The 17,595-nt window shown below is 38.2% G+C and overlaps 1 protein-coding gene across 3 annotated transcripts in view; it reads right to left on the bottom strand.

Moving 5' to 3' along the window:
• Nucleotides 1–17,595, bottom strand: part of CCNB3 (cyclin B3) — a 63,544-nt gene that overhangs the window by 21,329 nt on the left and 24,620 nt on the right. The gene's annotated exons all lie outside the window — the stretch shown is intronic.

Below are 17,595 nucleotides of genomic sequence, written 5' to 3'. Positions count from 1 at the left end.
AAAACAAACAACCCGATCAAAAAATGGGCAGAGGAAATGAACAGACACTTCTCCAAGGAAGATATACAGATGGCCAATAGGCACATGAAAAGATGCTCAACATCACTAATCATCAGGGAAATGCAAATCAAAACAACACTAAGATACCACCTCACGCCTGTTAGAATGGCTATAATCACCAAGACAAAAAACAACAAATGTTGGAGAGGATGTGGAGAAACAGGAACCCTCATACACAGCTGGTGGGAATGCAAATTGGTGCAGCCTCTATGGAAAACGGTATGGAGACTCCTCAAAGAATTAAAAATAGCGATGCCCTATGATCCAGCCATCCCACTACTGGGAATCTATTCAACGCACCTGAAATAACAATCCAAAGAGGCTTATGCACCCCTATGTTCATTGCAGCATTATTCACCATAGCCAAGAAGTGGAAGCAACCTAAGTGTCCCTCGACTGACGACTGGATTAAGAAAATGTGGTATATATATACAATGGAATACTACTCAGCCATAAAAAAGACAAAATCGTCCCATTTGCAACAACATGGATGGGCCTGGAGCGTATTATGTTAAGTGAAATAAGCCAGAAAGAGAAAGACAAACACTGTATGATCTCATTCATATGTGGAATATAAACCAACACATGGACAGAGAAAACTGGACTGTGGTTACCAGGGGCAGTGGGGGTGAGGGTTGGGCACAAGGGGTGAAGGGAGTCATATATATGGTGATGGACAAACAAAAATGTACAACCCCAAATTTCACAATGTTAGAAACCATTAAAACATCAATAAAAAAAAAAAAAAAAAAGCAGTAGAGGGCCGACCCCGTGGCTTAGCGGTTAAGTGCCGGCGTTCCGCTACTGGCAGCCCGGGTTCGGGGGAAAAAAAAAAAAAAACTATGCACAGTGTTTTCTTTGATCACAATGGAATTAAACTAGAAATCAATAACATAAAAATAACAACGAAATCTCCAAACACTTGAAAATTAAACATCAAACTTCTAAATAATCCAAGGATCAAAGATGAAGTCTCCCCAAATTTGTGACATGAAGCTAAAGTTGGGATTAGGGACAAATTTATAGCATTAAATACTTATGTTTGAAAAGAAGAAAGGTCTATAATCAATCATCAAAGCTTCCATCTTAAGAAACTGGAAAAATAAGAGTAAATAAAACCCAAAGCAAGAGGAAAGGAAACTACAAAAATTACAGCAGATATCAATAAAACTGCAAACAGAAAAACAATAGAGAAAGTGAATGAAACCAAAACCTGGTTTTTCGAAAAGATCAATAAAACTAATAAACTTCTAGCAAGATTGATAAACAAAAAAAGGAAAGACACAAATTACCAGGAATTATCAGGAATGAAAGAGTGAATAATAAGGAAATACTATTAACGACTTTATGCACATAAATTCGACAATTTATATGAACTGGACTAATTCTTAGAAAAACACAAATTACCAAAAGTCACCTGAAATGTAATAAGATAAATTGAATAGTCTTATAACTATTAGAGAAATTATATTTTTAGTTAAAAAGAAAAGAAAAAAACGTCAGGCCCACATGGTTTCACTTGCAAATTCAACCAAACATAGAAAGACTAAATAACGTCAATTCTATACATCTCTTCCAGAAAATAGAAGAAGGAATATCTCCCAAATTATTTTATGAAGCCAATATCATTATCATACCCAAACCAGACAAAAACAGTAGAAAAAATGGAACACTACAGACCAACATCCATCATAAATATAGATACAAAAATCCTCAACAAAATATTAGCAAATAAAACTCAGCAATATATAAAAATAATAATACACCAGGACCAAGTGGGGTTTATCCTAGGAATATAAGGCTGCTTCAATATTTGAAAATCAATCAATGTAATCCACCATATTAATAGTCTAAAGAAAAAAAACAATATCAATAGATGCAGGGAAAAAGCAGTTGACAAAATTCAACATTCATTCATGACAAATATTCATCAGAAAACTAGGAATGGAAAGTCACTTTCTCAACCTGATCAAGGGTGTGGAAATTAATAAAAGAAACTTTAACTAAATTGGAGTCAGGAAGGCCTGCAGGGTGAGCTCTCATGCCCTATCATACGTCACCAATTACATCAAACAGGAAGAGATGTATGCTTGCATCTGCAACAGGAAGTAAAACTATTTTACTACTGAAGGAAGATTTCTCTCCCCACCCAGCAACAGTACAGCCAAGGAGAAACACCACAGCTCAGCCAATGAGAAACTATTGCCACCCTGAACTCTTACTTTCCCCAAAGGACTTTTGTTTAGAACAGGCTCCCTCCCTACTCCCCTTCTGTCTCTATAAAAGTGAGCTCCCTTCCTTTGTTTTCCAAATTTGCCTATTGTTCACCATAGCAGGCACATCTCACACTGCAATTCTTTTGGCTATTCCCAAATAAACTTATTTTGAGGGTAAAATAACAGGTGAATTTGCTTTTTAAGTTGACATATATTGTGTCAGGAGTGGGATCCAAAGGAGGTGACCCCAAGAGATGGCGACCCACAGAATTAAGTGAGATACCCACACCAAGCCCCTGTGTTCATCACTTCAACTCACTTGCGAGTTGCCACCTGCTTTCAGCTTGGTGAGTCTCCTCTCGAATTTTGAGCTCCACTCCCTTTGTGTCCCGAGTTTTCAAACTTTATTCTGGATCAGGAGAGGCTTTGTCCTCTTGGGGAAGAAACTTTGTCCCCCTGATTCAAGGCTCTGTCCTTAGATTCAAGGCATCATCCTTGGTGAGTACTCAGTTGTTTTCTAAAGGTAGCACAGTTCCTTTTGGGGCTGGGGCTTGCTGAAAATCCAGGAGTTTTTCTTGGGTCTTCAGATTCCTTTTGGAATCAGGGCTGAGAATCCAGCAACTTTCTTTTCTTTTTAGATTCCTTCGGGGATCAAGGCTAGGACTCTAGCAACTTTCTTGGGTTTTCAGGAGAAATTTCAGAAGTGGGATTCCAGTCATCTAAATGTTATGAGGGAAACCCTCCTCCAAGGACCCTGGTTGGGTTTATGTTTAAGAACTATGGGCCCTTTACATGTGCATTTTTAACTAACTGGGCCAAACAGACTAAAAGCAGTCTGGAATTGCAATGGCTGTTATGGGGACCTTTCAATCTCCCCAAATTAGCTTTTCTTAAAACCAGATTGGAAGATCACAGCTCTAAAATTAAACAAAATGGTATGTCTATTTTCATTGGTACCTGGAGGCTTCTGGACATGCACAAAGCTCTAAAATTGCCTCACTGCAAGATACCATGTCTAAATTAGCCAAAACAACTAAAAAACTGAGGGAGAACAAAATGGCTTCTGAAGCCTCATGTTCCCCTCCCCTTCTTCTTTGTCTCAGGTATCATCTTGTTTGTCTTCCCAGACTCCTTTTTTTTTAGACTCCACCCCAGCAGCCACCTTGTGCCCAGCATTCACCCCTGACACTATCTTCCTCTCTTCCCCTCTGCAAAAACCTGCCCTCTTTAAAATCAGACCCTCTGAGGATTAAAATGCTAAATCTCTAATTACTATTTCTGAGTTAACGAGAGCAAATAAACAACTAGAAGGAAAAATTTTAATAGCCGTTACCCTAGACTTTTGATAATAGACAAAATGACTCCAAAGATGGCTCTAAAAGGATCCTTACAGCACGCAAATAAAAATCTTGAGTAAAAGACTTTGTCCAACTGAACAAGGAACCTCACCTTAGTCCATCAGCCAGAAATACAATTTGGATCCAACTATTCTTTTGAGTTTTGTACCTGAGAGATGGCTAAAAGTTTTTAAATGAAAGCTATACGATCTCTGTTTATGTCTGTCTGTGTGTCTATGTACGTATGCTACAGAGATGAGATATTTTTATACCTCCAGATGGTATTGCTAGAATTGATTTGTAAAAAGCTCTATTTAATTAGCTTGAAATTAAGCATTTATAAATTAAGTATTCTTAAGTAATAGAAGCTAACTTGAATGCTTTTCAAGTTTACGTGATCTAGACTAAATCTTCAGTAAATAAAAGCTAGTTAAAGTGGCTGGTGGAAATGAAAAAAGCAGGCATGTCTTCAGAGTTGTTAGTACTGTGTGTAATGCAAAGGGGAACTTTTTCTCTGCCTGGGTTTACTAGTTAAGTAGGCTCATGCTTACTTGCCTCTGTTACAAAATTAGTCAGCAAGAAAGTAACTTAAGATGATAGTTGGCTATTTAATGTCTAATCCAAGCACGATTGCTAAAAGGAAGTAATTAAAATAAATGTAAATGAGACCAAAGTTTATACGAAGTTAAACTAAATAATGGACAGTCATTGAATACCTAAATCATTTTCCAAACAAGATAAAATAGTAAAACATTAATTACTGAGCATAGATTTATCTATTTTCGGCTTCCTATTGCAGAGAAACTAAAGACATTTGAGTCTATTAGTTAACATGCTTTATGCCATGCTGAGAAATTTTCTATGAAAAAAGACACACGTTTCTAGAAATTTATAAAAGGTATTTTAAGTTCACCAAGCTGCAAAATGCTAATATAGTTCACAGTTGCTTACTTCCTAGTTTTCACCAGGAATTGGGAATTCTAAGGGTTAAGAATTCTAATATGTGTAACACAAGCTACTAGAAACAAAAAGTGAAACATCTCTATATGCAAGGAAAGTAGAATGTGTGTTTTGATAAAAGGGGTATAAAGAATGGAAATGCATTTTGTTGAGAGAAAAGAAAGTAATTTTATCTTAAAGAGAGGCTGGTTATTTCAGAATGGGAAAAAGAAACAACACAGGACACAATCTGAATGAAAAAGTCATAGAAGGTTTATGGAAAGGAATCTTGGGAAAGGAAATTTAATGTGTGGTCAAGCTGGTCAAGGTTAAAATGAATTGATTAAAGTGAATTTTAATACCAGAATAAGATGATGCAAAATTAAAACTTGGTTTTCTTTTCTGTTGAAAGGACAAGGTTTCTTGGGCTATTGGTCTGCTGGTGAAATAGATTGTGAAAGCTTCTTTATCTTTAAGCAATAGGCCTAGAAAAACAGAGATTTTGTCTTTTGTCAAAATAATTTCCCGTGTTGTTTCTATCAGGTCTGTAATTACTTAAGAAAACTGAGTCCTCTTAGTATTGAAGGAGTTATGTTTTGCTTACAACTATGCAACCATTTGTATTTGCCTTTGAAACCTGTTATCGTTACTTTGGTCAAATAGATACTTAAGTATTATTTTATAATGATCTGTGATCATACTTGGTCAAGTGTCTAAACCTTTTGATATTTTTGACAAACTTCCCCAAATATTCAAATTCTAAATGATGCCTTATGGACAAGGATGTAACTTTAGGATTTTCCAGAGGGCACCTGGGACATCTCAAAAGATTTTTTCCCTCTACTGATAAAAAGAGAGCTATTACACTAATTAGGCTTATTTGGTATGTCAAATTACATGAGAAACATGGTCAAATAAGCGATAATAAACCTTTTTAGGTTAAATTGTACGGGTGAATGTTACTAAAAAGGGTTCTAGAAATTGTATAAAAATCTGATATGTCCTAATATAATTTTAAAACCTGTGATTCCAGTTATTATCTAAAATGTGTGAAACAAAAATACATAAATTTTCTTGTCAATTGCATTTACCCATTGCCATCTTTTTTCAGCCTCTTGTCAGTAACAGACAGTTTTTGTTTTACTCTGACACTTTTACCAATATGTTTCATTTTCAAAGAGATTCATGGAAAAGACTTTGACAAGTACTCTGGAATATAGGTGTTGATAACTTGAAGATCATAACACTGAACTGGGTGGGAATTTCTGGAACTCAAGTAGAGGAATGATTAATGTTTTGTTTTCCAGATTTAAAGGACCCTTTTTTCTTCTCTCTTTTAAGCTATCTATAACTTACAGCATTTTGTTAAAGTGTATCTTTGCGATAAGGATTGAATCATTTATCTTTTTCTCTCCACTTGATCTCTCCAGAATTCGGAAACTCTTAAGTATTCTTTTCATGACATTTGCATAAATTCAATGAAAATCCATTCTCCTTATAACAGGACACAACTGGAAATATTGGTTGTTACCAAGGCTTTGACTAGAATATTATGTTCAAGAAAGATGTATATAGACTCAGAAATGACCAGACAGCCTTAGGGAACTGCTTGAAAAATTGGCCTAGTACCCTGCTTACAAGGTCTCAGGAAAGCATTCTTAAAAAAAGAGCATATGTGGTCAATTACTATTCTTGCTGAATTTATATAAATAATCAGGCCAAGTTTAATCTAAAAAATTAGTTTTACTATGATTATCTTTAATAAAAGTGTAGGCAATCGTGAAGAGAAATTATGTTTGCACCCTTGTAGATATTAAATTCCAGTCCTATTAATTGTCTTTAAGGTTTTGTTATACCTGAAAGCTGGACTGGATCCTAAATTCTTCCCGTTTCCTTAAGTGTCTCAATACAATACTCCAAACTGATGTTTCCAATTTTACTGCCCTTGAAATCTCCTTGGAAGGGACTATACTAGGCCCTCCTCACTACCCAGAGGACAGCCAAACTTCAGGGACTTGAGCCTTGGGTACACATCTCACAGCTAAAGAAGGCCCCACCTGACATCCGGTCCTGAACAAATGCTGGAGACCTCTAAATCACTTTGACTAGGAAGAGAAGCAGCTGAACTCTGAGGCAGACAGCTTTCCCAAGATGACTAGACCAGGCCTGTGTACCCTCTTCCTCTTAAAGTGAGAAAGTGTTGTTTCTCACTTTATCTTCTCCCTCTCCTTCCTGCAAGGACAATGCCCTTGTCCACATTTCCCAATCCCTTGTGAAAGGGGGAAACACCTCCGATTGCTGTATAGGCCATCAGAAACCACAGTCTCTTCAAGACAGTAATGACTCCTTAGTTCATCCTATAAGTCATTTCACTGGGCTTGCAGACGCTGTTGTTTGTCTAAATTGCTCTGCTGTCCCATTTTACCAACTCAGGGTGCTAATCCCACCTAAACTCGTTTCTTGCTTTAATTTAACCCAGGCTTGCGAGGGGAAAATAAGATGTTTTGAATATTTGTATGAAAAATTCTGTGGGGCCGGCCCCGTGGCTTAGCAGTTAAGTGCGCGTGCTCCGCTACTGGCGACCCGGGTACGGATCCCGGGCGCGCACCGACGCACCGCTTCTCCGGCCATGCTGAGGCCGCGTCCCACATACAGCAACTAGAAGGATGTGCAACTATGACATACAACTATCTACTGGGGCTTTGGGGAAAAAAGGAGGAGGATTGGCAATAGATGTTAGCTCAGAGCTGGTCTTCCTCAGCAAAAAGAGGAGGATTAGCATGGATGTTAGCTCAGGGCTGATCTTCCTCCCAAAAAAATAAAAGAAAAGAAAAAGAAAAATTCTGTGGGGCAGTCAGTGTAACTCAGGCCATCTGTAAATATCTTGATATACCCATATATTTAGGCAACCTCTTGGTATGTAACAATATAGTATCTGAGCTTTGGTTATATAATGCTAATGCCTCTATGCCAATGAACAAGTCCATAGATGGTATCATCTATCATCAAAGCTCCTTATGCAGGAGCTTTATGTGCAACCCCTGATTACAATTTCATCTGTGGATTTTTCAGTAATGGCCTTTATCCTTGGACAACTCATTGCCTTGACAGCTGGAGAATACAAGGACAGTGTGCCCTTGCCATATTCACTGTCTCTGCATAACCAAACAGATACCTCTCATTGGTCTCTCCTATTGAATCTCTATAGTCACTCCAAACAAGAACTTCCAGGAGGCACACATGACTCTGGGTTTGCCTGCATGGTGAGAGCTTTCTTCCCGTGGATTGGAGTGAGTGCCAATGAACAAATGATCGGGAAGCTGCCCCCGATTCTAGAAGAATTGGCCAACTCCACAGCCAAAGCAATTTCAGCTTAGCAACAGTCACTTAACTCATTTATCAAGGTAGTTTTGAATAATCATATAGCCCTGGATTATCTACTTGCTGAACATGGAGGTGTCTGTGCAACGGTGAACACCTCCTGTTGCACATAGATAAATGCCTCTGGGGAAGTAGAAACCCAATTAGACAAGATTAGAGGGCAAGTACATTGGCTACAACAAATTGCACCTAACAATCCACTGTCTTTTCATTTGTTCAGATTTTTACCGTCAGGTCTGGGCTCCTGGTTTAGAACCATCCTGCAAACTGGGCTTATTGTATTGCTCTTAATCTTATTCTGTATACTTGTTGTGAAGTTCTATGCTTGTTGTCTGTTGAACCTCTGTAAAAATGATGTGCCCAATAAGGTGATGCTGGCCCAGCACTTTGAGGTGATCTCCAATGTCTACAACCTTGGAGAAATATAGACTTTAGATGGAAAATTCCTGAGAGTTCTCCTTCCTAACCTTCTTTGTTACTAAAATGTGGCCTAAATAGTTTCCAATCACTATGTAATTTCCCTCCGATGTGGAACATTTCAACCAGGAAAGGTCCTTCCCGGCACCAAGGGACAAGACCACTATGCACAGAAAACCCACCTATTGATCAGTGATGCTTTCAGAGAAAGATCTTGATCCAAAGGGAAAAATGTGGACATTAATAAAGAAACCTTAACTAAATTGGAGTTGGGAAGGCCTGTAGGGGGAGCTCTCACACTCTATCACACATTGTCAATTACACCAAACAGGAAGAGATGTATACTTGCACCTTTGACAGGAAGTACAACTATTTTACTACTGAAGGAAGATTTCTTTCCCTACCTGGCAACAGCCCAGCCAATGAGAAATGCCACAGCTCAGCCAATAAGAATCCATTGCCACCCTGAACTGTTACATCCCCCCAGTGGACTTTCATTTAGAACAACCCCTCTCCACTTCCCCTTTTTCTCTATAAAAGTGAGCTCCCCTCCTTTGTTTTCCAGATTTGCTTGTGGTTCACCATAGCATGCACATCCTGAATTGCAATTCTTTTGGCTATTCCTGAGTAAATTCATTTTGAGGGTAAATAACAGGCGAATTTGCTTTTTAAGTTGACAAGGGTGTCTACAAAAACTCTACAGTTTAGATCATACTAATGGTGAAAGACTAACTGCTTCCTTCCTAAGATCAGGAACAAGGCAAGGCTGTCCACTCTTACTGCTTCTATTCAACATCATAATGGAAGTCCTAGGCAGTGCAATAAAACATGAAAATGAAATTAAAAGCAAACAGCTTCAAAAGGAAAAAATAAAACTGTCCCCATTCACAAATGACATAATTGTCTACGTAGGTAACACCGAGAAATCTACCAAAAGAAACACTCCTGAGAATAAGTGAGTTTTAGCAAGTTCACAGAATACAAGGTCTACGCACAAACATCAATATTTCATACTGGCAATGCACAAATGGAAACCTAAATTTTTTAAAAAATACCATTTACAATAGCTACACAAAAAGAAAATATTTTGGTATTAACCTAACAAAACACGTACAGGTTCCGTATGGCAAAATAAAGAAATCAAAGAAAACCTAAATAAATGGAGAGACATACTATATTCAGGAGTTGGAAGATTCAACATAGAAAAGATGTCAGTTCTATTCAAATTCACCTATAGATGTGTGTCAAGGGTCCCCAAGACCACCTCCAGGTATAGTGATTCCTAGGAGGACTCACAAGTCTCAGCATATAGTTAGACTCATGGCTATGATTTATTGTAGCAAAAGACACAAAGCAAAACAAGCAAAGGGAAAACAAGCATGTGCAAAATTTGAAGAAAACCAGAAGCAAGCTTCCAAGAGTCCTGTCCCAGTAGAGCCCTCAGGACGCATTTAATTTCTCCAGCAATGAGTTGTGAAAACACCTGTAAAGTGTTGTCTACCAGGGAAGCTCATTAAATGACTTGGTGCCCAAAAGTTGATTGGGAGCTGGTCACGTAAACACTCTCTGCCTAGTGTGTACCAACATTCCAGACTCCCAAATGGAAAGCAGGCGTTCAGAATAAACCACATTGTTTGCACTAAGAATTTAGGCACAGTTATCATTTAGAGAGGGTTTTATAGCAGTTTATGGAACTGTTTACCAGTCAAGTTCCCAGATGCCAGCCAAGGGCCAGCCTTGCAAACAGGCCTGTCTAAGGATAGCAGTATCAGGCCTGTTATGTTAACTTTTTTCTGCACAAGATGTAACTCAATCCCAATAAAAATTCCAACAGGATTTTTTTGTAGACATAGACAAACTGATTCTAAAATTTATATAGAAAGGCAAAGGAACTAGACTAGCTAAAACAATTTTGAAAAAGAAAAGACAGAATAGAGTTGGAAGAATCACACTATCTAGTTTTAAGACTTACTATAAAACTACAGAAATAAATTCAGTGTGATATTGGCAAAGGGATAGACACAGAAATCAATGAAACAGAATAGAGTATAGAAATAAGTCTAGAAATAGACCCACACAAATCAGCCAATTGATTTTTGGCAAAGGTGCAAAAGCAATTGAGTGGACAAAGTATATTTTTCCACAAATTGGTGTCAGAACAATTGGACATCCATATGCATAAAAATGAACTTTGACCTCAAAAACCTCACCAGTTATACAAAAATTAACTCAGAGTGGATTATGAATTTAATGGTAAAACCATAAAACTTATAGATAAAATATAGTAGAAAATATTCTTGACCTAGGTTTAGGCAGAGTTCCTAAACACGACACAAAACACACAATCTGCAAAGAAAACACTGAAAAACTGGACTTTATCAAAATTAAAAACTTTTTCTCTGTGAAGGACACAGGTAAGACAATAAAAAAACTACAGACTGCTAGGACATATTTTTAAATCATATATCTAATAAAAGATTTGTATCCAGAATATGTGAAGAACTCTCATAACTTGACACTAAGAAAATAAACTACCCAATTTAAAACTGTGCAGAAGACTTAAACAGAAACTTCACCAAAGAGGATATATAAATGACAAATAAGTATGATGTTCAACATCATTAGCCCTTGAGAAAATGCAAATTAAAATTCTGGTGACATTCCTCTACACACCTATTAGATGGCTAAAATAAAAAGAAATTCTAACAATACCAAGTGCTGGCAAGAATGCAAAGCAACTAAAGCTCTCATACATTGCAGGTGAGAACACAAGATGGTAAGTCACTCGGTGGCAGTTTCTTATTCAGTTAAACATACATTTATCATAACCCAGCAATCCCACTCCTGGGTATTGATGTTGGAAATGAAAACTTCTATAGTAGTCCCCCCCTTATCCACAAGAGATACATTCCAAGACCCCCAGTGGATGCCTGAAACTGCATAGTACCAAACCTCATATATACCACGTTTTTTTCCTATACACATATTTGAGGTGCGACAGCAAAACTAGCACAAATTTCTTTCTCTTTGTTCATAATTTCACGAAGATTCATTCTTACCATGGATCTTAGAAAGCTCAGCATATAATTTTTTTTCTTTCCTTATTAAGTCAAGAACTTTTACCTTTTCACTTAAGAAAGCACTTTAGGGCTTCTCTTTGGCATATCTGAATTGCCAGCATCATTATTCTTGTGCTTTGGGGCCACTATTAAGTAAAATAAAGGTTACTTGAACACAAGCACTGTGATACCACGACAGTTGATCTGATAACCAAGATAGCTACTAAGTGACTAACAGGCAGGTAGCATATACAGTGTGGATATACTGGACAAAAAGATGTTTCATGCCCCTGGTGGGATGAAGTGGGACAGTGCAAGAGTTCATCACACTACTCAGAATGGTGTGCAATTTAAAACTCATGTATTGTTTATTTCTGAAATCTTCAATTTAATATTTTTGGACCACGGTTGAATGTGGATAACTGAAACCACGGAAAGTGAAACCGAGGATAAGGGAGGACTACTGTATTTATATAAAAAGCTGTCCATGAATGTTTATAGCAGTTCTTTCCACGGCCTCAATCACCGGAAATGGTGACATCATTATCATGGCAGCATGAGAGGATCCCTTTGTCTCTCCCCTTCAATCTACAGCAAGTAAAACATCCATAACCCAACAAAGGTTACACTGCCCAACACACCAAGATGCCAGAGACATCCACACAACGGTACATATGAAGATGGGTGGATTGGAACATAAGAGGAGGCAAAATAGGGGAACAGCAGAGGCGGTGCCTAGGACTCTAGATGCCAGGCCGCAGCGACTGAGCCAGCCACCCCCAGCCCCAGAGAAAGCAGTGGGCAGCAGCGGAGGTGCACGTGCAACTCCAGCCAGCCAACCATGGCAGCTATGGCCACGGAGAGCAGAGCAGCAGAAGAGGTAGAGCCCCATGATCCCGGGCAGCTGGCCATAGCTCAGAGCCTGGTAGCAGCAGCAAAGGTGTGCACACAACTCTGACATCCCAACTGATGTCATGCTGATTGGGAGAAGATATTGGCAAATCATATATCCAATAAGGGGTTAATATCCAAAATGTATAAAGAACTCATACAACAAACTCAACAACAAAATAATAAACACCCCAATTAAAATAAGGGCAGAGGATCGGTACAGACGTTTTTCCAAAGAAGATATACAGATGGCCAACAGGCACATGAAAAGATGTTCAACATCACTAATTATTAGGGAAATGCAAATCAAAACTACAATGAGATATCACCTCACGCCCATCAGAATGGCTAACATCAAAAAGACAAGAAATAACAAGTGTTGGAGAGGATGTGGAGAAAAAGGAACCCTCATACACTGCTGGTGGGAATGTAAATTTGTGCAGCCACTATGGTAAACAGTATGAAGAGTCTTCAAAATATTAAAAATAGAACTACCATATGATCTAGCTATTCTACTTCTGGGTATTTATCCAAAGAACATGAAAATATTACTTCAAAAAGATATACGCATGCCTATGTTAACTGCAGCATTATTCACAACAGCCAAGACTTGGAAACAACCTAAGTGCCCATAAACGGATGAACAGATAAAGAAGATGTAGTGTATATAGATACAATGGAATACTACTACGCCATAAAAAAGATGAAATCTTGCCATTTCTGACAACATGGTTGGACCCTGAGGGTGTTATGCTAAGCGAAATAAGTCAGATGGAGAAAGACAGATACCATATGATCTCACTATATGTGGAAGATAAAACAACAGCAACAACAAACAAACACACAGGCACCGAGAACAGATTGGTGGTTACCAGAGGGGAAGGGCGGTAGGGGGAGGATGAAAGGGGCAAAGGGGGACATTTGTACAGTGACAGATGGAAACTAGATTTTTCATGATGAACATGATGTAGTCTACACAGATGTCGAAATATAATGACATACACCTGAAATTTATATGTTATAAAACGATGTTACCTCAAAAAAAAAATACAATCCAAATGTCCTTCAATGAGTGAAAGGCTCAAGAAACGTGGTACATCTATATCATGGGATACTACTCGGCAATTAAAAGGAATGAACTATTGAGACATTCAACAACTTGGATGGTTCGCAAGGGAATGATGATGAGCGATAAAAGTCAATCTTGAAAACAAGAGATAAAATGGCAGCATTAAGCGCTCATGTATCAATAATCACTCTAAATGTAAATGGATTGAATTCCCCAATAGAAAGACACAGAGTGGCTGGATGGATTAAAAAACAAGACCTAACAATTCGCTGCCTCCAGGAAACACATCTAAGCTCTAAAGACAAACACAGGCTCAGAGTGAAGGGATGGAACACGATACTCCAAGCTAATGGCAAACAAAAGAAAGCAGGTGTTGCCATACTTATATCAGACAAAGTAGACTTCAAGATAAAAAAGGTAATAAGAGACAAAGAGGGGCAATATATAACGATAAAAGGGACACTCCACCAAGAAGACATGACATTTATAAATATATATGCACCCAACACAGGCGCACCAAAGTACATAAAGCAACTATTAACAAACGTAAAAGGAGATAACAACAACACAATAATAGTAGGGGACCTTAACACCCCACTTACATCAATGGATCAATGGACAGATGATCCAGACAGAAAGTCAATAAGGAAGTAGTGGACTTAAATGAAAAACCAGACCAGATGGACTTAATAGATATATATAGAGCACTCCATCCAAAAAGAACAGATTACACATTCTTCTCAAGCACGCATGGAACATTCTCAAGGATAGATGATATGTTGGGAAACAAGGCAAACCTCTATAAATTTAAGAAGACTGAAATCATAACAAGCATCTTTCCCAACCATAATGCTATGAAACTAGAAATCAACTACAAGCAAAAAGCTGGGAAAGTGACAAAGATGTGGAAACTAAACAACATGCTACCAAACAACCAATGAATGATTGAAGAAATTAAAGGAGAAATCAAAGAATATCTGGTGACAAATGAAAATGAAAATACACCACACCAACTCACATGGGATGCAGCAAAAGCAGTCCTGAGAGGGAAATTCATAGCAATAGAGGTCCAACTTAACAAACAAGAAAAATCCCCAATAAGCAATCTTAAACCTCACCTAAATGAATTAGAAAAAGAAGAACAGGGCCGGCCCCATGGCTTAGCGGTTAAGTGCACACACTCTGCCACTGGCGGCCCGGGTTCGGATCCCGGGTGCGCACCGATGCACCGCTTGTCGGGCCATGCTGAGGTGGTGTCCCACATACAGCAACTAGAAGGATGTGCAACTATAACATACAACTATCTACTGGGGCTTTGGGGAGAAAAAGGAGGAGGATTGGCAATAGATGTTAGCTCAGGGCCGGTCTTCCTCAGCAAAAAGAGGAGGATTGGCATGGATGTTAGCTCAGGGCTGATCTTCCTCACACACACACACACACAAAAACAACAACATACTACAAAGCAACAGTAATCAAAACAGCATGGTACTGGCACAAAAATAGGCACACAGATCAATGGAATAGAATTGAAAGTCCAGAAATAAAACCACACATCTATAGATAGCTAATCTTTGACAAATGAGCTAAGAACATACAATGGAGAAAGGAAAGTCTCTTTAATAAATGGTGCTGGGAAAACTGGACAGCCACTTGCAAAACAATGAAAGTAGACCATCTGCTTTCGCCATACACAAAAATTAACTAAAAATGGATCAAAGACCTGAAGATGAGACTTGAGACTATAAAACTCTTGGAAGAAAATGTAGGCTAGTATACTATTCATCATTGGTCATAAATGGATCTTCTCAAATCCCATGTCTTCTCGGACAAGGGTAACAAAAGAAAAAGTAAACAAGTGGGACTTCGTCAGACTAAAGAGCTTCTGCAAGGCAAATGAAACCAACATCAAAATGAAAAGACAACCCACCAGCTGGGACAAAATATATGCAAACCATGTATCCAACAAGGGGTTAATCTCCATAATATATAAAGAACTTACACATCTGAACAACAAAAAAACAAATAACCCGATCAAATAATGGGCAGAGGATATGAACAGACATTTTTCCAAGGAAGATATACAGATGGCCAATAGGCATAGGAAAAGATGTTTTGTTTTGTTTTGTTTGTGAGGAAGATCAGCCCTGAGCTAACATCTGTGCTAATCCTCCTCTTGTTTTTTTTGCTGAGGAAGACCGGCCCTGAGCTAACATCTATTGCCAATCTTCCTCCTTTTTTTTTTTCCCCAAAGCCCCAGTAGATAGTTGTATGTCATAGTTGCACATCCTTCTAGTTGCTGTATGTGGGAAGTGTCCTCAACATGGCTGGAGAAGCGGTGCGTCGGTGTGCGCCCGGGGTTCCGAACCCGGGCCTCCAGTAGCGGAGCACGCACGCTTAACCGCTAAGCCACGGTGCTGGCCCTGAAAAGACGTTAAACATCACTAATCATCAGGGAAACACCAATCAAAACTACACTAAGGTATCACCTTATACCCGTGAGAAAGGACATAATCACCAAGACAGAAAATAACAAAGGTTGGAGAGGATGTGGAGAAAAGGAACCCTCATTCACTGCTGGTGGGAGTGCAAACTTGTGCAGCCTCTATGGAAAACAGTAAGAAGATACCTCAAAAAATTAAAAATAGAAATACCTTATGATCCAGCTATCCTACTTCTGAGTATTTTCCAAAGAACTTGAAATCAACAATTCAAAGAGGCTTATGCACCCCTATGTTCATTGTAGCATTATTACTATAGCCAAGAAGTGGAAGCAACCCAAGTGTCCATCAACAGATGATTGGATAAAGAAGATGTGGTATATATACACAATGGAATACTACTCAGCCATAAAAAAGGACAAATTTGTCCCATTCACAACAACACGGATGGACCTGGAGGGTATTATGTTAAGTGAAACAAGCCAGACAGAGAAAGACAAACACTGTATGACCTCACTCATATGTGGAATATAAACTAACACAGGGACAGAGAGAACAGTTTGGTGGTTACCAGGAGGAAGGGAGTTGGGGGCTGGGCACAAGGGGTGAAGGGCGCATTTATATGGTGACTGACAAATAATAATGTACAACTGGAATCTCACAATATTATAAACTATTATGACATCAATTAAAAAATTTTTGAGAAAAAAAGTCAATCTCGAAAGGTTACATACTATATGATTCCATTTATATAACATTTGTGAAATTACAAAATTATAGAGATGGAGAACAAATTAGGAGTTTCCAGGGACAGGAAGGTAAGGGGAGGGGGATGGCTGTGGCTATAGATGGGTGACCTGAGGGATTCTTGCAGTGATGGAACAGTTCTGTATCTTAATTGTGGTGGTGCTTACAAAATTTACACGTGTGATAAAATTATATAGACTAAACACATACACAAATAAGTGCTTGTAAAACTGGTGAAATTTAAATAAGGTCTATGGACCTTGATTGTGATATTATATTAGTTATGCAAAATGTTACCATTGGGAGAAACTAGGTGAAGGGCACAAAAGATCTCTCTATACTATTTTTGGCAACTTCTTGTGAATCTATTTTTCAAAAAAAATGTTAAAATTCCATAGAACTGTATATCAAAAAAGTCCATTTTACTGTCTGATTATTAAAAAATATAAAAATTAAAGCTATAAAAACACTATATATATATTTTCTAGAACTGTGATTCTTTATCAAAAGGTGTGATTAGCATCACTTGTGGAGCTTTATAAAAATATGAGTGCCAGGGCCACGACCCCACATTCTGATTTGATTAAGTATGGGATAGGACTTGGGCATCTGTGATTCTGTGATCTGTGCCTTAGACGTGCACCCCTAGTGGATAACCACCACTTTAAAAGCGGGGGGATCATATACACACAGAAATGTTAACAGTGATTGTGGGTTGTGGGATCGCAATTATAATTTCTTACTTTGCTATAATAAATGTTAATTTCTGTGTAATAAAAATAACAAAAGCTTTTTTAAAAAAAGATTCAGTTCATCATTCCAGCTCGTAGAGATATTTTACCTCTGTTATCCATTTATTTCCTATCCCTACTCCCAGTTTCATGCCATCTATGAATTTGATGAGTAGATCTGCTCTGTTCTCATCTACATGACTAATAAAAATATTGATCAGGACAAAGTCTACTGGCAGTCCACTGGAAATCTCCTTCTAGCTTGGTAATGATCCACAATCTTTGGGATCAGTTTTACTTATTTAAGATC

The sequence above is a fragment of the Diceros bicornis genome, chromosome X (assembly GCF_020826845.1).
Source record: "Diceros bicornis minor isolate mBicDic1 chromosome X, mDicBic1.mat.cur, whole genome shotgun sequence".
NCBI lineage: Eukaryota > Metazoa > Chordata > Mammalia > Perissodactyla > Rhinocerotidae > Diceros > Diceros bicornis.
This window is presented reverse-complemented; position numbering and strand designations above follow the sequence as displayed.